At 45.7% G+C, this 20,193-nt stretch overlaps 1 protein-coding gene across 3 annotated transcripts in view; it reads left to right on the top strand.

Annotated features, from left to right (window-relative positions):
- The window catches only part of PEPD (peptidase D), a 227,865-nt gene that overhangs the window by 38,735 nt on the left and 168,937 nt on the right, over positions 1-20,193 (top strand). Inside the window, exon 1 of one of the 3 annotated variants that reach the window (XM_065028418.1) lies at positions 5,081-5,220. The exons of the other annotated variants lie outside the window; for them this stretch is intronic. The gene's annotated coding sequence lies outside the window, so the exon portion shown is untranslated. Of the gene's footprint in view, positions 1-5,080; positions 5,221-20,193 lie in introns of those variants that run through there. 3 annotated transcript variants of the gene reach the window in all.

Raw genomic sequence — 20,193 nt, 5'->3', positions numbered from 1 at the left:
TTGACAATGAATTGGCACAGTGCTAAGCTCCGATGCATCAAATTAGCATCGACCTGCAAAATGTTACTGAAAGGTTTCTTAAATCTGCCAAGTTTTGAAATCAATTTGGGAGAAGAGAGCTTCTCCCCCCATCCCGCCTTCTTTCAAGTCTTTCTAGTTCCCTTCCAGGAGTCCAAGGGCATTCCTTCAGAAATGTTAATTCTTTTCAAACTTCGTTTTCTCATCCTCATTCAAGAGTGATCAATTCCTCTTAGGGTGTTTCTTCGATGTACAATTTAAAATCCTCTCCCGCTCGCTCTGGGCCAGGAAGAGGTTCAGCGGGGCTCTGGGCACACAACGCACATTTGATATTCTGGGATGCAGGTGCTTTGCCGCCTCCAGCGGATGGCTAATAACTGCCAGGTGGGATTTGAAGGAACTGGCACTGCCCCATGACATTCCTCTACGGCTTTGGTCCTGGCAGCTTCCACAGCTTCCCGTCTCCCTGCGTGATGCTCGTACAGCTGCGCTCCGCGGACCCGGCTCTGCTGGAACACCCTCAATGCACAGAGGAGAGCTGGCACGCTCGGCTCTCTGAAGGGTTCACGACTCCGCTGCAGTTGCAGCTCCGTCTGCCAGCGCCGGGGTTTGTTAACCCCGCTGGCAGCCTGCAAAGCCACTCTGCTCGGGGACCGGCGGGGGCTGGCCGGCAGCCCGTGCCAAGGGGAAGGCTTTGGAGGAGGAATTCTCCGGGGCGCCCTCATCCTGGTTCGTATTAGCTCACTTTGCTTGCATTCATTTTGTTCTATGGATTGTCAATAACTACAATAGAAAAGTGTACATTGAAACAAAAGAATTAAGATACGATGGTGGCATTTCTCTCCAGATTTTTGTCTTCGTGTAAGCATGGATACAAATGGTAGGGTAAGGTTCTAGTATCTATTAACAGAGCTTTCCTTGAAAACTTGCTGTAACAGCTATTGAAATGTTTTGCCAGCAGAAGTCATGTCACAGCACCTGTGAGAGAGGCTTGTGACATTGGTTTTTTATCCCCTGAAACCGTGGAAATTGGGTGGCCTTTGGAAGAAAGCCATTGAATGGCCTGTTTAATGGTTGCTTGCTATTAGGAACACATGCTGTGGCGTGGTTACCATGAGGTGGCATGTGCCAGCACCTAATGGCTCCAGAAGTGGCACTGCCAGAGCCGGAAGGCTGTCCCCAGCAGGACAGGGAGGAGCTGCAGCAGTGTCCCCCCTTGTTCCTACCTCTCCCAGCCATCCTCTCGCTCTGCCGCTCACTGGTGGGGTCATGCTGTGCAGACCCTGCTGTCCCCTGGCTTGCCCTGCTCGTGACACGTTCCCGACCACTGAAAGCCGCGGCTCCAGGTTTCAGCGGCGGCACTGGGAGCAGACACGGTGTCTGCAGAACATCTCCCCGTGGAGTGGTGATCCAGCTCTTGTTGGACTGCCACAGTTGTGCCTCCCAGAGATGGAAAACTCCTGTGGGACCTCGTCTGTTTGTGCTTGTCCCCACCAGCTCCTGCTCAGCATCAGAAACAGAAGGAGGCTGATGAAGGTGTTGCTCCTGTGGCTCAGCTGAAGCCAGGGAGAAATGTTGGCTGCTGTGTGATGACTAAGGCTCACATGCTTATTACTTCTATCAGTTAGAGCTCTTAATCACTTTGTGCTGTTTCATCCTATAACATGAATTCACGTCAAGCTGTGAAATTCACCATTTTTGCCATGACTAATTTGTGAAATCTGCCACCTTCCTTCGTGGTTCACTTTGTGCCCTAGTTAGGCATCATCTGTCTGATTAGGGAAATATGTGATTTGTTTCTTGCAGTTGAGCCAATACAATTTCATTCCCGTCATTTTCTCCTCTTTGCATTTAACTGTGATTTCATCACCACTTTTGCTTTCTGATGTGACGGGGATGAGCGGTATTGAAGCCATCTTTGCTGGGGTTCGCACGCAGCGAGTCCCAGCCTTCCTCCGCTACAGAACGTGTGGGTAGGGCTCAGTCTTGCATCGGTGGGACTCAACCTGAGCCTTTAACCCTGGCTTTGGTTAGAGCCCCCTAGGTCTATTATATTATGTTTACCGTCTTACTACATTTCTCCCAGCCTGGTGACTGCAATATTTTGGAAATCATTTCCCACCTGCCTTGCCAGTGCCTTGTTTCATGATATGTTCATCTGCTACTCTTTATATAGAACATCTCTGGCATTACTAAATGCTATAAATGTACGCAGTATACCATAAAAATACACAAGCAGCTGCCTGGTCTTGCCTACAAGAAATACTATTAATCTTTTGTTTTTCACATGTTCTAGGCAAGATCCAGAAGGTGCTCGAGGAACATCTCGTAACTGAATCAGGTCCTAAATTCTGATTTTCTCACTGATTGGTTGGTGTCTAAAAATATTTTTCCATACTCTTAATGTCTTAATTGTTCTTTGAAGATATTGCCAGCTCATCCATCCTTTTAGCTATAATTTACATCCTCTTCCAAACCCAGTGAAATATTATTTTAGTATTTCTGTCACTGAAAAGTGGTGATAAATGGACTTAAGATCAGTGGGAACAGCATAATGGATGTGCAGGAGAGCCTACTGACTCGCTCTTGCCAAAATGGAGTCCTGCCATGAAGTTCAGAAGGATCACGAGCTGCCCTGGATACTCTGCATGCTTTCAATAGTCCTTTTTAATGGTAAAGCTTATGGGTTTGTGCTACACAGAGTTTTACAAGATAAAGATAGGAGAGCAAAGGAAACCTCCCCTCCTAGCTCTCCTCATTTTCTCCATAACTTTCCACCTCCCTCTTGCCTTTTCTTTACCAGTTTCACTGAGTCCGAATTAATCATATCCCTGTTTGAAAAGCAATCATGTAAATAACATCAGCAGCACCATTTCTATTAACAGATAAATAAACGGAAAAATCTCTGAGGAACCCTGGCTGTAATTAACCCTTCATCAGAAAGCCAGAGGAGGAGGTTCGGGAATGTCCCAAGCACAGGTGTTGGTTACTTTGCCCAGCTATTGGAAAACCTGTGGGCCTGATCCTGCTTCTGCTCGTATGGTTGATAATAATAAATTTATTTGAATGACTCTGAGAGCAGGATTACACCTGGTGCTCAACAGCCCATGCTCTTCTCCGTACCCGCTGCATTCAGCACGGGAGTCGTACAGCCGTACTAGCCCAAGCTATTTACTTACCACCACTGTGGACTAATCAGATGGCAATAAAAGCTTTTACTGTGCCATCCTGTTTGTGATCAGCAGAAACATAAAAAGCATGTTAGCAAATTGATTTTTGGCATTAATTGTGAGCAAAGAGCATTATACTGAGTACACATAGGTTGGTGTTGTTGTTGTTTTTTTTTTTTCAGGCAGAAAAATTCTATTTTAGTATTTTAAAAGTGATTCTCGAAGATGCTGACTTAAGCCCAACGGACATACTTTTCAAATACCATAAGGCAAAGAGTAGTTACTGAATCTCCTCAGTCTTATTAGCTTACATAAACATAAAAATTTGAATAATGTTTAAAAAGCTAAATTCTCCAGATAATCCATAATCAGTAAATGTTCATTACTGAGATGTAGCAAATATGCATGAGATTTCCCTGGTGATGTTTTGGTTACACGATTTAAAAGGCGTAGCAAAACCCTCCTCCATGCGGGGCAAGGCAGGAACTTCCACAGGCTCCAAAGGTCACTCAGCGCAGCTTGGACCTTCCCAGTCCCCTTCAGGAACGAGCAGGAGAAAATCAGAATTGTCTGTCTCCTTTTACAGCTCCGATGATTTATAAATAAATCATCTCCACACGATGATTGATGTCTCCATATAAATAATTAAGTCTTGACCTTATGTTATGACACCTGCTAATTTTTTTGGCACTTGAAACCAGCGCTCAGGAGAGATCCTTGACACTGGATAAATAAAGGTAGGACTAGATTCAAGGGGAAAAGAGAGCCAGTTTTTTGTTTACCCTCATTTTGTTCTGTTTGATTCCATCAGCTAACTGATGACGATTATTAATCTCGGTTGCTGTCTGCTCCATGGATTTAATTCCTGCCTGTGATTGCCGTCGGAAAGTTTGCTCCATTAGAAGCAGACTTTGATTAGATTTCCAGTAGCCACAGTTTCCTAGAGCTCCCCTAAATCGCTGTGTGACCGAGCCCGGGCACTTTACACCTATTTTTGTTTGTGATTTACTTTGCTTGGTGGCAGAGCTCCAGTAGCCTGGGTGACGCTGTCATTCTGCTCAACCAGGCTAGGTAGCAGGTGTCAGCAGAAGTTTAATTTGGAAGCTCATGAATTCAAAAGAAGAGCTTAACGGTTATCCCCAACACAGAGAGCTGCTGTGGCCTGCTCCTGGAAAAGAGAAAATCCCCAGGACATGAAAGGAATTGATGAGACACCAGGCATCTGACAAAATGAAATCTTCTCAGGATACACTGGGGATAGCCTTCTTATCAAATGGTGAGCATCATTAATAAACAAAATAGATTTAGCGACTAAATTTTGGATTTTCACTTCTGAGCCGTTCGGGTTTTCCATTCATCCTCCCTCACTGGTACTGTATATGCAGCCTGTTCTCTGAAGAGCTGCAACTTTTTAATCTTGCAATAAAATACAAGCATTTCAGGGTAAGCATCTAACATAAAAAATTAGCATCTGTGGGTTCTTTTAAAGCATGTTCATCTACGCACACCACAAGTCAGCTACAGACAGAAAGCAACATTATAATACAGTTATAACAAGGGGTTTTCCTAACCCCTCAAAAAGCTTTAAAAAATAACCACACAGCTATGACCGAGTATTGCATTGTTCCTGGCTACTTCCACAGCCAACGCCGGGGAATCCCAGCTGTCAGCAAGCTGTCCGGTTGCCCATCACTAGCACACTACTGCTAACACACTTGTACAAAATTACTGTTTGCCGTATGTTTGCTGTGTTTTCAATATGTACATTCGTAAGGGTTGAGTGAGATGTAAGGGGCATTGCAAGGTCCAAGTATCACCGGGCAGGGGAACGTGGGACGTGCCAAGAAGCGCACCTACAGGAGAGCAGTGCCAAAAGCAAACCTCTTTCCCTACAGATCAACTCCAAAAATGACAAAGTGCCTTAATACCCCCTCCGGCTCGCACACGGACTGAACTCCGGGTGAACTGGATTTCCAGTCTACGGAGATGCCGGCGTTCATCAACTAGTTTGCCTTGGATCCCATTATTTTCGGTACGGAAACCCAAGCCAGACCCGCACCCGCGAGCAGTCAGCCCGGCTGAGTCGCCGGCTCCCTCCCGCACCTGAAGTTGGGGTCCCGGCGCCCCGCGAAGCCCGTGCCCGAGGGGGCTGTGCCGGCGTTGCCCGGCTGCGGAGGGAGCGGGGCGGGAGGGCGCGCCGCGGCCCCGGGGCAACCGGCCCCGAGCGCCGCACCTGCCCCTCCACACCCCAGTTACCGGCACTGTTAATTACGGCGCTACCCGCTCGCCCCGCTGCCGCGACGGGAGGTCAGTACCGAGGTGAGAGGGTCGTGCCGCCGGGGAGCAGGTAGGGGGGACGCGGGACAAGGGGCCCCAGGGCGGCCCCGCCGCAAGTTTGGGCACTTTCTCGAAGTGGTGCGGAGAAAAGTTGGGGAGCGGCCGGGGGACACGGGGGTACCGGCGGGACGCAGCTCTGCCCGAGCCCGCGGGGGCGACTCTCCACTGACCTGTGCCGCGCCCGCGCCGCCTCCCGCGCTCAGCGCATCCTCCGCGCCGCTCCCGCCCGCCGCCGCTCTGCGCGCAGCAGCCGCGGCTCCGCGCCGGCGATCCTCGGTGGGGTGGAGAGAGCGAAGCGGGACAGCCCGCCCGCGGACGGGAGGCCGCCGCCCCGCTCCCCGCCTCCCGCCCCCCTCCGCCGCCGCGCCCCGGCCCCTCTCGGCGGCAGCGCGGCCCCCGCCCCGCGCCCCTGCGCACCTCCGGGAGCAGGTGCGGCCGCCTCCGGCGGGGAGCGCAGCCCGGCCCCGCTGCGCCCTCGGCGCATCATCCCTCGCCGCGGCACCGGGAGAGCGCGGGCGGTGCCGCTGCCGCCTTTTCCAGAGGTGCCGTTCGCTTCTCAAGTTTGACACGTTTTCGCGGCGCCGTCCGCCCCCCCGGCCGCCTTCAAGGCTGCTGAATTATGCATTGTCTGAAGGGCAAATCACCGCCGTGCCGAACAGGGGGCTGCCGAAAGAAGCGTGTGTGTCTGTGTGTGTACGCACAGGCGCGCACACGGCTCCTGCCGGGAAGCTGCATCGTGAGCTTGTGCCTGGGCGTCGCTGACCGAAATATCGCAACCCCCGCATGTGAAGTTGCGGGGGGAGGAAAGGTCCCGGACAGGGCGCCGGGGAGGCCTCTGCGTCCCTGCTGCCGGGTGTTTTTTGGGAGGAGCAGGGCAGGGAGGCTCTTCTCACATCCTCGGTGTGGATACAAGCATCCTGCCGGCATGTCCTCCTCCGGTCTGCAATTTAACAGCGTTATTGAAAATGTATGTATTTTGAGAGCAGTTGGGAAGATCGGTGGCCCGTACTTACTCCCAAAAGAAGGTTGTTGTGAACACAAACCCTGGGGTAGAAAAAGTAGAAGTAATGGGAAGAGAACTGGTGCTCTCAAACCAGAGCAGATGCACTGTACCCAGGGCATGGTGGAGACCAAGGTGCCTTGTCTAGAGCCTGGAATGTGAACTGTGGAGTAACCGTGCAGAAGGTGCCTCTTGCACTCTCTGCTGGCTATTTTCCACCCTAAAATACCAGAAGGCTTTTATCGCACAACTGTGCAGCAGGATAAACAGTCCTATAACGGCAGAACCAGGTATGGCTATAATCCCCAAGAAAGGGCTCTGTGGCATGCCTGGCTATTGCTGGGTGTAGTGAACAGGCCAGTGGATAAAATCAGGAAACATCAGAGTCAGACAAAAATAGTGTCCCAGAGCCTGTTCATCGCAGAGGGACGCTGTGCTCTGGACCGACTCCTCAGCTCCAGGAGCAGTGGGTCCCAGGAGCTGCCTTTTCTGCCAGGGAATCATGGAGCTGAGCTTTGGCGGCCCGAGGGAGCGGCAGTGGGGCTTGCTGACAACCAGCCACGTTATGTTGACATACCCACCGTCCACCCTTTGTAGGGCGTTGTGTGCATATAATGTTAAATGCATGTCAAGATGGATCCTATCTACAACCCTCTGAATAGTTCCAGGTGTGTCTTATAAATAAACGATGGCATTTATCCTTTTTCTAGATTAACAGAAATACATTATACTTAGTCTGCTCCCTAGCAATCAATTGTTCCAACTAAGTAGGTGTTATTTATTAAAGTATTGATTAGGGACCCAATCCTATAGTCTTTAAGCAAGCCAGCTCTTTGCTGATGAATGGAATATTTGATTGAGAGTTTTGAGATCAGACTTCATGTAATTCTATTGTCATAGGAAAAAAAAGCGCACGTGGTACAGCTTTCCAGGGGGAGATGCATTCATGACAGTTGGAATTCAAAGGAAGAATAGCACACATTCCTTACATGAAAACTGCAATCATTGCTTTACTGGAGCACCTTCTGTCATATTCTTTGTGACGCAGGATGCATAGGCTTTAACAGCAAAAATAAACAAGTCTAACTGAGGAAAGTGCATTGAGTTACCTACTATAAATGTAAAGCATTCCTCGATGTCTGTTGCTATGGCAGGTGACTGGGAGAGCACTGTACTCTGAGGGACAGCTCCTGTTTGCGTGGCATAAGGAAACTTTCCAGCTACATCTGTGGTACATTCTGCAAGCGGGCTGAGCAGAGCGTGGCCCTGTGCTCTTTATTCAGGTTGTGTTATGAAAAATGCTGTAAATGAATGACCTTGAAAACAAAGCCCAAATAAGAGTCCTGGCACTAGGTCCGGTTATAGCGACTTCTCTGCCCCTCTCCCTGCAGGACTCACAATTATGTTTTGCTTCAGTTTTTGTCTCCATTACTTACAAAACATTATTAGAAATTTGAAAAAGAGGCTCTATCAAAATAATGATTTCTGGGGGTTATTTTTGTGTTTGGGAGGATTGATTTTTTTTCTTTCTCCTTCCTCTGTCTGTCTCCAGTGGAACAGAAGGCAACGTGAATCCCTTTTGTTTACTTCTTTGTTTCTGCTCCTGACTGCTTAATAGCGTGGGCAGAGAAGTGTATGGCTCTGGCTGTGGTCTGGTGCTAGTTACTGGCTATTACAAAGTTAGGAGGAAGAGCTACAATCAAAAAGCCTTGTTTTTTTAGATGGTAAAATGAAATAAGAGGACAGGATGAAGAAAAAAAAAAATAATGTAAGAAAATAATATTCTTGGTAACTGTGTATGCTATAACAATAAAAGATCTTCATTCCGGTATTCATATGAAATGAGATTTCAAATTATTTTGAGACTAAAACATGGCAAAGCCAATGCAATATTTTCTTGACGGGAGGCTTTTGTATTATTAGTTGCACAGTCTCATACGCTCAGGGTGTAAAGAAACAGCCCAGCATATAAACTAGTATTGTTGTTTTGATCTAGTGATACTAGTACTGTGCTTACAATCAGAATTGCTGGTTATCATGTATCGCAAATTGTCACTTAGAATCCTATATATATATAATCCTGCTCTTTTAAAAACTGGAAGAAATTGTTTACCTTCTTTAATCATAAGCAAATGCAGCATATATTTTCAGAATGTTTGCTACAGAAGGCTGGAAAACATTTGGGGGAGGATGAAATTAATCATAAAGTTGGTTTTGGTGCTTCAACACATGCAAAATATTTCTGGTGAAAAAGATGGGAAATTATTTATCTCCATGATTTGGAAACTGATATTTATAGCAATATTATCTGAACGCTTTGGAAAAAGATTATTTCTCCCATCCTGCCAGTTATTAGGAAAAAAAAAGGTAAATTATATATATATATATATATATATATATATATATATATGTAGCAGGAAAGTTCATCTTATATTGAGTCTTCATTCATCTCAGAAAATAGCACAGAGAAAAAATGAAGAGAACATATGGTGTCTCCTATCAGTCAGTCATCATTACTGCTTCTTCACACTATGTCATCACCCCACAAATAGCAAATGAGTGTGAATTTCTCCCTGCTGAAAGAGAAAAGAGAAAACTGGTTAGTGCAGCCAAGTAAAAAAAATAAATATTACAATAGCATCAGCTGGAAAGATTACATAAAATATTAAAGACAATGAGAATACAGAGGGAAAAACCCCTAAACTGTCAAACAATAGTATCAAACCTGCAAATGTTGAGCCGTAGCAGAACTCATGAATTTCTCTTGATTTTATAACCAAGCTTGAAATATTGATGGGACACAGTCTCTCTTGCCCATTCTTTATGAATGATTCTGTGCTATTTGAGGTGCTCACACAGACAGTGCTCAAACAAGAACTGCAAGGAGTGTAATGTAATAGTTTTTCTCTGGGGCATCCGTAAAATCCTGAATTTCCTTTTTAAGCAGACATCTAGGAAAAATATAATTTTATTTAATTCCCTGATGTTCCCATTACACTTCTAGTGTAAAGGTTGCAATTCAAATCCTTATCTGCAAAGCCTCTCTACCATTCTTAAAGTCTCTTGCAAAGAAATATATGACGAAGCAGCCTTGGAAATAGCTGCCATAGGAATTGAATAAACCCCAACACTGGAAACGTCCATCCCAGCTTTGGAAGGGATATTTCAAAATCAACCTCCTCTAGAAGCAGCAAAAGCAGTTGAGGTTTATGGGGTAAAAAAAAAAAGTGTATATATGTGTGTGTGTGTGTGTGTGTATATGTATATGTATATATATATGTATGTATGCAACCTGTTTCTCTGTTTCCTGAGATCAGGCAAATCCTCAGGCCAGGAAAACCCAAGTGCTCCTTTTTCCTTCCACCTTCCTCCCCTTATCCTCAGTGCTGTTGAGAGACTACAGAGACCCTGTGAATAAAGCTCCTGGAGTGCTACATCCAGAATAGTGCAACAAAGCAGCAAATTAAGAGCCTTATAGGAAAGTCTAAAGCAAATCTAGGTCAGATTGTTTCCCAGATCTCTAATCCTTCATTCCCTTTGGATTCTTCCCACAAAAAGCAGCTCATAGCAGGATGCTAATGCACCTGGACCTGAGTCCCGTATGTAAACTGTACAGGGGAGCAAGCTCGTTTGCAAACTCCTTTCATTTTGATGCCCAGCTGAAATCGGTGCTTACGGGTTGGTAAAACTATGGTTCAAACAACTACCTGGAACCATGTAGATGCTTGGACTAGAGTTAAATTTCTCTTTCTTTAGATCATTTTCTGAAAGTTGCTCACGCTGCAGGCAGCAGTGAGCATGGCAGGCTGGGGAACAGGACAGTGTCAGCTCGGGTCATGGAAGAGGGAGAAGCACAATGATAGATAGTGCTAGGGGTAGAAGAAAGCAGGATAAGAGTGAATTTTCTGGGAGTTAACTAAAACCAAGGAAATACGAAGTCATTCCATGTGCTCTGCTCCTGGAGCAATGCTTCTGCTTGTGTAGTATTTGAAAGACAGGAGTGGCAAGGTTTGTATGGAGAGGCCATGTCTTTATCAGACCAGGCCACATCTACGGGACAAACTGTTGGGTGCACAAACCATCATTTGGGAACAAAATAAAAAGCTCTGGAAAAATACAGAAACCTCAAAAGACAGGGTTGGAAGAGATGTGTTAGATCATACAGTTCATCCTTTGGTAGCAGCAGCAAATTGTTCCCTAGAGACACAGGACATCAGTTATTTCATAAAATATAGCCAAAAGGCCCGAAGGAACACTTTGGTTTAGACAGAGAAGCCTGAGAAGCATTTGATTTAGTCTAAATAAGAACAGCCAGACCTGCCAGACTCAGAATCCAAAAATTGTCCTCAATACTACCCTTTGGAAAATAACCAGAAGCTGTAGCTTTTGTCCTCATTACACTCGGTAGGTGCTGGAAGGGTTTGTTTCAGCAGGACATACAAAGATGTACGTTGAGGTACTTCCCATAACAACATATAATATAAAGGTGCTCCTGTTTTGTCTGTCCCCGAAGAGCAGTGGTTGAGATGGATCATTTCCAATGGCCCTTTGAAGGACTGAACCTGAAGGGCTTGGTTCTGTCGGGCAGTGTCACTCTCTAAGGTGTAATTTGTTATGAGTGAAATGCTGCACTGTTCTAACTTTGGGTGTCCATGGGATGTATTTGAATCCAACCCAGTTCTGGCATTTGGAGCTTGGGGCTCCTTAGGAGTGACCTGGCTGTCCTGGGTGGATTTGCTTTGTCATTTCCAGAGATAGTGAAGCTCAGGGATAGAATTTGTGTGCACCTTGTATGCAGCTCCTTATTGTCCGTCTTTGGTACAAAACGGAACCCTGATCTATCAGTATAGTGATGGATTTGCTGTGCAGCATTTGGGATGACCCTGAGCACGTTTTTCCAAGTGGATGAGTGGAATGAATCATACTGGAAAGATGAATTGGACAAAAATATGCTTAACGCTGGCCAGCAAAAGTGATCCTAGTGGGATCACTCCACCACTGAAGAAGTGTGTCACAGCTCTTTCAGAGGTGACATAAGCAAGTTCCTTTTTAGGCTGCCAGGAACAGGGGCAGATCTCCTGACACTTGCATTCATTCTTCTTGACGTTCTGTGTTTTGTACGTTGGTGGGATGACTCAGCAGAGAGGGAGCACAGTGCAGGCACGTAAGCCTGTTCCTCAACAGCCATTCTGTGGAGCAACCAAAGCAAAACAACTACAAGGTGTAATCACCGGTGCTTTTCCTAGCCCCAGGTTAGGCCTGGCTGCTGCCTCACCATGGACCTTCTCTCTCTTCAGTCTCCTTTGCCTCTGTTCCTCCACCCCGGGAACGTGCCCCTGCACCTCCATCCACACACCCACTGCAGACACAAAACCGCCTTTGACCTGATCTCCCTGTTTTCTTTTCCCTCTCATGTTACTCGTTCTAGTTTGTTTGGGGTTTTTTAAAAAGTATAATCTGAAGAATTGATTTTGTGCATGGTTCATGCGGAAGGGGGCTGAGCCTGTGAACAAAGGCAATATTTTTTGTTCTATCATTCTTTTGCATCTATTGTGCTGTTTTCAATAAACAATTAAAATAATTACAAGTATTGCAGTCCACTGGGATTTCACCTAGTCTGCTTGCTTGACTGTCCCTCCTGTGAAATGGAAATGTCTTAGTCTGGCACCACTATATGATACACAATTTAGTGATATTATATTGTGTCTTGTTTCTCTTGTACTTTCACTGGCTGAAATACTGGGAGGGGAAAAACAGGAGATAAAGGGGAAGCCTTAGATTTAGTTCTGGCTTTGCATAACCTCATTGGTTGGGTTTTGTTTGCAAACCCAAGGGTGCTTGAGATTCAGGTCACTTCTCTCAGTCCCCCTGCAGTGGTAGGCGTGTGTGTGAATGCATCAGAGGGGAGAGATAAATGACTTGCATTATGATCCATCTTTATTTCAAATAGTGCTCAGCAAAAGTGAGACAGTGGCTTTTGTGTGGCAAAACCCTGTTGATTTAATTTTTATTTCGCAGAGCTGGCTGTGGTTTGGGCAGAGGTGCTATCTATCTTAACACACAGGGGGCAAGGGCAGCACAGACCCAGGATTTTTAGTTTGGCCAACTTCTTGAGGAAAGCTAGCAGATCAATTGAGAAAAACAAGTAAACTATCCTTGGCCTGGAGATTTTTTTCCCCCATTCTTCCTTCTTGGTTTTCACTTCTGAACAGGTATCATCTTCTCATCTCATTAGAGGTAACAGAATCTGAAGGGTAAGAAGGCAAAAATCCTGGCTATTGACATATGTGATGCAAACTAGCTCTTATTTCCTTTGTAAATTGGGGATTGTGGAATACCGTAGCAGATGTCTCGTTAACTGGGGAGAGTCTGCTGTTGTCCTTTAAAAATCAGCTGCTGCCTAGGTGCACTGGTTTTCTTTAGAGCTAAAGCAGTGATGCTTCCAGTCTTCCCCAAATTTTCAATCACAAAAGCACCTCCAAGGTGCTCCTGGAATACCTTTGGATTTTCATCACTTTTGGCCATCTGGACTGGCCGACAAAGGCGACGTCAGTGAACTCCTTTGTGAACAACTATCCCTATGACAAAGGGAAGAATGCCTTTAAGCATTGTGAGAAGGGGAAGAAAAAGCTCAGGGTGGAATCAGGGTTTCAGTTTTATTTTGAACCGAGCAGTGTAACCTTTCAAATTCACAAAGCATTGTCAGTTCTTATAATCCTTTATTAGTCTGCTTGGTTTTGATTTCTGTTTGTATTTTTACTATCTAGGGAAAAAGAGATTCTGGCATCCTTTATTCTGAACACTGTCAACTCTGATTGTAGGAGTAAGGTGAGTTAGAATGACTTGCGTGAGCAAGATTTAATTGACCAGGCACTTAGGGAGAAGAAAAAAAGAAAAAGGGATATCTGTATCATTTGATTCAAGCCTTCTGTCCGTTCTGGAAATAAAGGAAGAGAGAACACAAGCTGCTGCGTTTGTGTGATTGCACTAAAATAGCAGCTTGTGTTTACATTTTAACTTTCCATTACAAGGCTGCTGGCTGTGTGGCTGGAAGCACAGATTTAGGATGTGGCGAGTACCTGTTTTGTGGGCCCTGTTGCGGCGTCCCAAACAGCCAACACACAAACACTTCTCCTTTTGATGCGAGTGCCAGCTTCTGGGCAAAGGCTTATGGCACCGGGGATTTCATTTTGTCTTTGTAATTGCCAGAAAAGGAGAATACACAGGAATAAAAGACATAAATAATGCTTGCTCTGTCTCTCTCAAACTGATTTTCCTTGTACAGTGAAAGTGGTTGGCGACTCTTTTTGCTATTGTTAACACTGCATTTAAATTCTCCTTTATAACTTCTACGGCCAGACTCTGCCCTCGTGTTCGTTTTGGATGGTTTCTTAGTATATCAAATGTCTCATTAGGCTCCAAGCGTGATACGGGAAAGCACAAAGCAATATTTTACAGCGCAGCAGACCTGAAGCAGCAATTGCAATGTAAATGCTCTCAGTTGTGTATCTAATTCATTCTCACTGGTCCCTAATACAGGGGATCATCTACTTGGCTTCCCCACATACTGACAGCTAAAGCACAGCCGTGTGCTGGAGATGTCAATGACCTTTCTTCTTTAAGAATTCATATTCTAGTTGCAAAGCTACTCTTAGGGTTGAAGGAATCCCCCCTCCTTCCTCTCCCCAGATTTTTTGAGAGACCAAATGAAGACCTGACTCTTGGCTGTCACTTTGCAAATCAAGCTGTTTTGTCATCAACACAACACTCAATTATTTGCCGTTCTGTACCTTAAAAAGCAATGATACAGATCACCGATGGGAACTTGGTGATAATATGTCAACCCTTTTTCATTAGGCATGCCAGCTCGCATTGTAACCTCGCTGCTGCTGCTCTCAGAATACTGTAAACTTTTTGTTTGATCCCACAGGGTCCTTGGAGTTTATTTCGTTATGGATTATAATATCTCCTAATGGGAACTAGGTAATAGACATCCCAAGAACTACCAAAGAGGAGATTTTGTGTCAAAAGAGAATTCAATTTAAATTAATCTTTTCAGACTAATTCAATTGAGTGTTCAGGAGGAACCTATTTTTGCTTTTCCCCACAGTTTCCTACACTGATTCTGCATATTTTAAATCCGTAATTCAGTAGTTCAAGAGTACATCTAAATAGAAAGCAAGAGATACATGTTAGACTGCATCTTGAGAGATTGCATATATGCAAGGATTTGATCTTTTCGTATTAACAGGACTACTGCGTTTTGGTGGCAGCAGGAAGATCTCAGTGTTTTTTACCTGTATCTCATTCTCCATCCTTCCCTCCTGTAGCGTGTGTACAGGTATAGGTACATCTATGTGTATGGATGTATATGAACACATATATAAATATTCTGGAGTTTTTCACTGGGGAGAAGACTTCCCTTTTCTGACTTTTAATTTAAATGTGAGAGACACATTTCTTTGTTACTTCCTATGTATCCCTTTGGCAGTGCAGGACAGAGTTCTGTGTCAGCATGCATTGGTGCAATGCGTGTGTGTACAGTCCCTGTCTGTATCCACAACCTCCCAAGCCTGATGTAATAATTCATGTGTGGGTGACAGCCAGTTTAGAAATGATATTCATTAAAATGGAAAGAAAATACAAAGAATGTATAAACTTGTAGTATTATCTCCTTATAGCTATTTCTCCTCCACCCTCTGAACAACTGCTTTCTACATTTTTCTCATGATTGTCTTTAGGGCAGAAAAAAGGATCCTCTTGGCATCACTCTCTGACATAGCTTTCAATTAAAGCACTTTTATTTCACAGACAATATTGTATTGATTATGATGGGAACGCATGTCTTCCTGATGCGCTGTGCCCCCTCCAGCTAGTGGGGGTCTGTCCTAAAAGGATGTGGGTGGAAGGCAGGTTGGGATTCACTTGCTTTAGGTGAAAAAAGCACAAAACAGTGTAATCTTTGGGTAGTAGCTATTTACTGACACCCACTTTATGCACGTGTATCTGAGGGTTTACCGTGGAAGTGTGGGACCGGTCGGCCAAGTGTGTGCAGGAGGCAGAATCAGTCTGTGCGGCGACACGTGGTTCTGAGCAGAAAGCCGAGAGCAGAATACGCTCCCTCTCCCGCCCTTGTTCATGCTGCAGCATGTAATAGAAAATAAATTAACATATTCGTTTTAATCTTAGGCAAGCAAGAGTGACACATATTGCTTATCTGGCAATACAGGGTGTCTGTATCATCTTTGGAAGAACAGGGAACACGCAGGTGAATACAGACACCTCTGCAGAGCCGGAGCCTGATGGAAGGTGTGCGGTATGGCTATTGAAGTGAGAGGAGCTGAGTGCTCTGGAATCAGGCATTAAATGCCCAGTTTATTTTCCATAATTATCTCCTTAGCTATATTTAAAATCGATAACGGGAGGCTTCCAGATTTGGGAATTTAACATAGGGAGGGGAGAACAGTAAGACTATGTATTGCTGTTACTGTAGGTATATATAGCATTGCTTTTCTTGTATAGTGCAACATGAATTCTGATGCACTGCTTCCCCTCAGCACAGTAGGTAATACATCTAGCCAGAAAGCCTCAGTGGGATGGGGCAGGGAGCAAAAAAAGAGAAGCAAAGAGTTCAAGGGAAGAGGGAGAGGAGAAAAATGGATCAATAGAAAAATGGGGTAAAAATAGCAAAGGGGCTAAGAGTGGCGAGCAAGAGTGAAGGGATAGGGCATATGCTAGAAAATAGAAAGGAAAACATGAAGTGGCTTGAGGATGCCAGGAGATCACATCCCTTCAAAAAATGAGACTCTCTGGGAACCAGAACAAGACATGATGCTCGAGCATTGCCTGCTGGGCTGAGCAACGGCAGGAGCGGGAGACGAAGCCTAAAAGTAAATTGAAGGGGAAAAAGGAAAAGTGCTTTTGAAAGTAGGTGCAGCTGGTAACAAGAGGGAGGTGGTGCGGCTTTCTACAAGGGTGCAAAGATGCTGGTTGTCAATTTGCTGGAGACTGTGACAGATAGAAATGCAAGGCTGGACCTACCATAAGAACTCCCTGTTTTCTATGGAATATGTTAAAAGAACTTAACTATATTGTACTTAGAAGCTATTTATTTGACATGCTGTAGAAACTTGCTTTTCATTAAGTGAAGAGAAAAAGCAAATCTGAGCTAATAGCCTAATTTATAAAAGAAAGCGTCTTTTCCTTGGCATGCTTAATGAAGGAGTGGAGCTAAACCAGAGAAGGCAGCAAGCTTCAGTGAGCTCTGAGCGAGCCAACCCCATGTGTCTGGCACGGGACGGCAGTGGCCACTAGGCCGGCAAATAGATATAGCAGCTGTTAGCTTTCATTTTGGGGCGCTTCTGAATTCCCATCAAGGTGTGTGCCTGCAGACACAGGGGCTGCTCGGGCTCCCAACGGCACCGAGATGCCAAACACTGCCAGCAGCTCTCCCAGCAGCAGTGCGTTTTGGGAAGACTTCCCCTGCAGTCCCTGCATAGGTGAGGCAGTATTATGCTAACACATTAATACCCCATAATACTAACCATCGGACACCTTGTGTGGGTCTTTTCTGCAGCACGTGTTAGTGGCTGTAATGGGATTTATTGAGGGCTCAGACTTCCTCACCTGGGGCTTCTCCTGGCCCCGGTGAATCTGGCCACCCTGTGTATGATAACAATGTGCGTTTTCGCATAAACCTTCTCTCTTCGGCTCCTCGCTGCCGTGCAGCATGGTAAACTTACCCAGGGAGTAGAGAACAGCCAAGCTAATGACCACACAGAGGAGTTAGAAAGATGAGCTTGCAGAGCAAAGGTCTGGAGTTACCTTCTGTGTCTGGACAAAGAGCTGTGACTCTCCAAAACCAAAACAGCTCAAGGATGAGGATTGTGTGTTCAAGTGCTTTAATTCCTATGGGAATACAGGGACTGAGAAAAACTGGAGTAAATATAAAAGCTTAGAAATGTCCATGGATGATTCTTAAGGATTGTGTTTAGGAAATTACATAAATAATGAGGAACTCAAAGGAAAAGTCCTAATGTGTTCAGAGTTCTCTGTGACAAGCTGCAAATAGGAGCCCTCTTTTTCTTGAATGGAAAAGAAGAAGAAATATTAGGAAAATCTGTTTAGATTTTATGGCATTGCATGGTATGGATGACATCTCATCTGCTACCTGTTATGAAGCAATGTTTACTGCTATCCTTCTGTATTTGAACATGTGTAATTTAAAGTAATTTGAAGAACTAGCACTGTGAAACAGACTGTCTGCAGTGCACAAGGTTTTTTCCTTAAGATTTGGGTTTTAATGATGAAGGGGGCTTGTGTAATTCCCCCCAAGCAGTCTGATTCTGTGTGGTTCCTTTTAGCCCAGCTTTGCATAAAGTTGCCTTGGGAAGGCAGCAGTCATCTTGTTGCCTTGGGGGGAGCAGATCCACATCCACTGCTGGGTACCATGGGGCAGTGGGGTGGCACCATCGGTGCATTGGGCCCAGTGCATGAAGAATGAAGAAACCTGTTTCTAAAGATGCTGTGTTTACCGTGCAGGGCTGAAACAAAGAACCATGTCAGACCTTTCATTTCTGCAGAATAAACTGTGAAAAGGTTTCCCATCTCCACACCCCCCCTGCGCCTCACAAGCACTTGGCTTAAAATTAGGTCTGACTCACTTGCCAGATTGCTGTAGGTAGTTCAGAGCTAACGTCTCTGCCAGACAGAGAGGCTGGCGCTGCTCAATAAACCTTTTTCGGAGTGCACACAGCCTGGCGTGGTGCTGGGACATCTCTGTCACAGACCTGCCCGGGGTGCCATGCCTATTTTGGAAACCTCTGGGTTGTTTTCTTTTGTTTCTTGTCAGAGTGTGAACCACCAGCCTCATGCTTTGGGTTGTCTGCCCACGCTGTGAACTGTGACAATTAAACCCAATTTCTGATTTGTGCAAAATGGCCTGGTCTCTCCATCTGAGGCGAGCTTTAGCGACACGTGGCTGTCCCGGGTGGACTTTCCGAGAGGATGAGCAATCTCCTAATGCATCCTGCTCTGCAGCTGCGCTGGTTGTGCGGCCGAGAGGCATCTGAATGTCACCAGTAGAGGGAACGTGTCAGGTGCAATCATCCGTACTGCCTTTAGCAAATGCAATGGTAGGATCAAAGGTCTAAAGCTCCAGTAAACAGACAACAGATAAACGGTCTAAAATAAAATGTTCTAACTCAGAGCTTGTGTCTGGGCTCACCCCTACTGTAGGATTAGCTTCTCACTTGCTCTCTTTATTTCCTTATTTCTTCAACTGGCTTTGCTATGGGTTTTCAGTAATATTCTTTATGTTTAGGGGGTATGAAATAAATAATGTAAACCCTTACCTTTGTAATTCGCCCTGTTTTGATAAAACCTGATAGCTTCCCCACCGAAGGCACTGTTGGCTCTCTAGCACCGCCACGGCTGGCAGATGGGGCTCTTGGCTGGGAGCGTGAAGCTACTCGCTCTGGTGAACTTAAAACTTTTAATGCTGCTAAAAGTTACTTTCATTTGGGCCTCTCTGAAGCCAGACCTCCCTGAAGGTTCCCAGCAGCCCCAAGGGTGCCCTCACACCATCGTGCTGCATGTTCTCCAGGGCATGGACCATCTCATCCCACGGAGCTGTGACGTGTCCTGCCCAGTGGCCCCAGCCCCATGCGCAGCTCTAGGAGCTGTTGCAGCACGTGCACTATGTAACCACAACAGGTGACAGGACAATGATATTCAGGCAATAGCATCACCGAAAGCTGTTCCCGTGCCAACTGCCTCAGCCATTTTTCTGTAAAGCTCTTCAAAAATGACAGTGGGAAAATAGGAAAAGGGTTTGGGTTTTTTTTTTGGTTGGTTTTTACTTTTGATAGTTTTTAGAACAACAAAAGTTATTTTTACTCAGGCTGCCAAGGAAAAAATATCGCACCGAGGCAGAGGCTGAACTTGAGACGCTCAGGTGGAGCAGGAGCTGAAAGAGCAGAGCCTGACGTGAAAGAGCCTGCCGGGGCTCTTGTCTCCAGCAGCAATCTGCTCCAGCCAGGTCCTGGCCAGGAGCTGGGGGTGCCCAGCCAAAAGAGGGCTGGGACACCTGGACATCAGGAGGCAGCGAGGAGAGACAAGGGTAATCTGGACAAAGCTGTGCTCCATGACTGGCCAGGCCATGCATGGCACCTGGGAGCAGAAGGTGGGTATTCCTCCTGTCGTGCCACTGCACAAGGGACAGCAGGGTGGCACCGTTGAAAACTGCCCTCACTATGAGCAGCGTGTTCTGCTGTTGCTGCCCCAGCCAAAAAATATTAAATAAGGTTCAGCTGAGGCTGGGCCACCAGGGATTAATTCCACTGCAGGAGAGGGAAGAGCCAAAACTTCTGTCAGAAAGCAAAAGGAAAGTGATGTGAGAGCAGATACTTGCATGATTTTGTATTTTGGAAGGTCCAAAGGGGCTGTAAAGCTGCTGAGAAAAAAAGATTCAGTCTGCTTCTGCATCTTTCTTCTAGGCAAGCAGGCAGTGTGCAGGGGAACCTGCTTCGAAGCACACTTCAAATGGAAATGTCATCGCTAATACCTGGTAATTGCTGTATCTTGTCCCTGTAATATACTGCATTCATAGCCAGGCAGTATTTTGCTGAAAACATAGCAAAAAGCAGTCCTGATTTAATGCGTCCTCAC

This window comes from Columba livia, chromosome 13 (assembly GCF_036013475.1).
Source record: "Columba livia isolate bColLiv1 breed racing homer chromosome 13, bColLiv1.pat.W.v2, whole genome shotgun sequence".
NCBI lineage: Eukaryota > Metazoa > Chordata > Aves > Columbiformes > Columbidae > Columba > Columba livia.
The sequence above is the reverse complement of the archived record's forward strand: the minus strand, read 5'-3'. Positions and strand labels throughout refer to the sequence as shown.